At 40.3% G+C, this 3,658-nt stretch overlaps 1 pseudogene; it reads left to right on the top strand.

Annotated features, from left to right (window-relative positions):
* Positions 1 to 1,349: 1,349 nt before the first annotated feature.
* On the top strand, positions 1,350 to 1,812 carry LOC110543051 (large ribosomal subunit protein uL24-like; annotated as a pseudogene).
* Positions 1,813 to 3,658: the final 1,846 nt, after the last annotated feature.

Below are 3,658 nucleotides of genomic sequence, written 5' to 3'. Positions count from 1 at the left end.
CACTCTAGGAATGAATCTCTAGGTTTCTCAGAAAATTGGGAATAGCTCAACTTCCAGGCACAGCTATACTAATCCTGGTCATATAGCAAAATGTAGCTCCATCATACGACAAGGACACTTGCTTAACTATGTTCATGGGATTTTTTTTGTAATAGCTAGAATGTAGAAGCAACCTAGATGTACCTCCACCTAAGAATGGATGCAAGAAATGTGGTACATTTACACAATAGAGTATTTATTCAGCTACTAAAAATAGTGATACCATGAAATTGCAAGCAAATGGATGGAACTTAAAGAGATCATCCTCAGTGAGGTAACACTGACCCAGAAAGATAAACATAGTATGCACTCACTTATAAATGGATACTGGTCTTAAAGTACAGGATAACCATGCAAAAAACCACAGACCCAAAGAAGCTAATTAAAAAGGAAAGCCCAGGTTTGGAAGCATAAATCTCACAGAGAAGAGGAAATAGATTAAACATCAGGGGTGGTTTGAGGGAGGGATTCCCATTAAGGATGGCATGGGGTTGAGAAAATGAGAGATCATTTGGGGAAGAGAGGATGGAAGGAAAGAGTATTGGGAGAGACAACTGGAATGTGGGGAGGGGTCATCTCTGGGATGAGCTAGAAATCTAGGACAATGGAAACGCCTAGGAATCTATTAGGGTGACCCCAGCTAAGACTCCTATGGGTGTCTTAAGCAATGGGTGACAGGGTACCTGAACCTGCTATCTCCTGTAATCAGGCAAGACTTCCAATGCAGAGATTGGTTCACTGACCCAGCCACAAAACCTTAGACACAAAATTTGTCCTGACTATAAGTTGTGCGCAGTTAAAAATGGAGAAGGATTTGAGGAAAGGGACAAACCAATGACTGGCCCAGCTTTGGACAATACCATCAGAAAGGGCTCACCCCTCAAACTATAATAGTTTGCTATACTTGCCGACAGGAGCCTAGTGTAACCGTAGTCAAAGAAGCTCCCCTGAGCAACTGATTGAATCATTAAGTGGAGCATGGGATATCCTGTGAAAGAGGTGGAGGAAGGACTAAAGGAGCCAGAGAGGTAAAAGACACCAAAAGAACACGTACATAACCAATTAACCTCGACCTATAGGTGTTGATAGAGACTGAATTGCTAACATGCACTGGACAGACTTAGGCTGTCTGCACATAAGTAACAGTTGTGCAAATGGGTCCTCATGTGGGACTTCTAAAGAGGGAACAGGAGCGGTCTCTTACTACATTGCCCGCCTTTGGCTCCCTTACCCCTAACTGGGCTGCCTTATCTAGGCCCAATGGAAGAAAATGCTCCTAGTTTTACTGCAAGTTGAAATAAATGTTCTTCATGAATATACAGATTAAGATCTCAGACGCCAAAGTGAAGTCCAGACCCTCCGTGACTTCTGACTGAAGCAAGAACTGCAAGAGGCATTTCAATGCACCGTCTCACATCTGGAGGAAGATTATGTCTTCCCCCCTTTCCAAAGAACTGAGACAGAAGTTTAATGTTCAGTCTACGGCCATTAGAAAGGATGATAAAAGTTCACGTTGTCTGAGGAGACTAGAAAGGACAGCAGATTGGCAAATGGTTACAGGCGTACAGTATGTCATCTACATTCAGCGAGTACAGCGAGAAAGCCTAAGGGCACAAGAGTTCACGTAGGCATCCACCCCAGCAAGGTAGTTATCATCAGACTAAAGCTGGACAACGACCACAAGAATATCCTGGAAAGAAAAACCAAGTCTTGACAGGTAGGAAAGTAGAAGGCAAATACAAGGAAGAAACAATTTTGAAGATGCAGGAGTAGAAGCCTCTTGTACACAACCTTCATTAAAGACTATTTCAGTAAAAAATAAAGTTAAAATAGCATAGATTAAGAATACTAAACACTCGAGTAACTCAACAGCAAGATCCCTCAGTCATATCCCTAAATACATAATTTAATTTGCTTTTTTTTTCACATGTGCTAGCCTCAACTTTTATTTGTCTCAATGAAAGCTAGAGGGAAAAGTTCAATGCAAGCATCTAAATGTTCAAGCGACAGAAAATTAAAATTCCTGACAATATTTATTTGACTTTCACAAGTTTCCGAAAGCTTTTTATGTAGCTTAGCTTTTTACTAGAACAACTTGAGACAGGTCAGTTCCTCCCTACACAATCATGTAGGGAGAGTAGAAGTTGTAACTTCATAGCACAAAAAGAGAGTTTTATCAAAGTCCTCTTGAGTATATGCTGGGTTTGGTATGTGATGGTCAGATATAACACTTTGTTGGAAAAAAAATCTTTGTAGGAAACTGCAAGTTTGAAGAATATAATTTTCTGGCTGGGGGAATAAACACCTAATTTCCAGACAACCCTATTGATTAAGTTCTAAATGCCTGCTACCAAAGATGTCTGTTCTTCTTTTCTTCCCCTTCTTTCCAAGGCTCAGAAATCATTGAAAAATGGTGGCTGAGTTCATGTCAGAGACAGTCCCTGCTCCCATTACTAGGGAACCCAGTTGGAGACTGAGCTGCCATGGACTACATCTGTGCATGGGTTCTAGGTTATCTCCATGCATGGTCCTTGGTTGGAGTAGCAGTATCAGAAAAGACCCCTGGGCTCAGATTTATTGGTTCTATTGCTCTCCTTGTGGAGCTCCTGACCCCTCTAGGTCTTTCTATTTCCTCTTTCTTTCATAAGATTCCCTGCACTCTGCCCAAAGTTTGGCTATGAGCTTCAGCATCTACTTTAATACTCTGCTAGGTAGAGTCAGAGGCCCTCTGTGGCAGGCTCCTGTCCTGTCCCCTGTTTTTTCCCTCTTCCAATGTTTGACCCGTTTGCCTTTCTGGGTGAGGATTCATCATCTTACCCAGAGTCCTCTTTCTTGTTCAGCTTCTTTAGGTGCACAGATTTTATTATGTTTATCCTATCTTTTAGGTCTAGTATCCGCTTTAAGTGAGTATATACTGTGTGTGTCTTTCTGCATTTGGGATACTTACCTCAGGATGATCTTTTCTAGATCTCACCATTTGCCTACAAATTTCATAATTCCCTTGTTTTTAATTGCTGAATAGTATTCCATTGTGTAACTGTACCACAGTTTCTGTATCCTTTCCTCCATTGAGGGACATCTGTGTTGTTTCCAGGTTCTGGCTATTACAAATAAAGCTGCCATGAAAATGGTTGAGCAAATGTCCTTGTTTTGTGTATCTTTCTGCTTTTGGGATACCTCAACCAGAATGATATAAAAAGTGAGTAAACTGTAATAAATTAATAAATAAATATTTTAAAAAAAGGACAAAAGGGGCTGAATGATTACAAGAGCCAGAGAGAGTGAATATTTAAAAGGACATGTTGTTTTTTAACACACCAAATCAAATCTGTTTGCACATATGAACTCAAAGTGACTGGGCCAGTATGTTCAAAACCTGTAAAAGTTCAAGTCAGACAAAATTCCAGCATGGAAAGAGGTTATCAAAAGAGCTACTGTAGTTAAACAGCTATTGGCTAACTGCCATTGCTGATAGATGAAGAGGCAATTTTCATTATTATTATTGTTATTACTATTAATGTTATTATTCATAATTTATTCACTTTGTGTCCCAGTTGTCGCCCCCTTTCTCATCTTCTCATGTTCCTACCCTCTCTCTCCTTCTTGTATCCATTTTCCT

This window comes from Meriones unguiculatus, chromosome 2, assembly GCF_030254825.1.
Source record: "Meriones unguiculatus strain TT.TT164.6M chromosome 2, Bangor_MerUng_6.1, whole genome shotgun sequence".
Classification (NCBI taxonomy): Eukaryota; Metazoa; Chordata; class Mammalia; order Rodentia; family Muridae; genus Meriones; species Meriones unguiculatus.
Note: the sequence above shows the minus strand (reverse complement) of the source record. Positions and strands in the feature narration are given on the sequence as shown.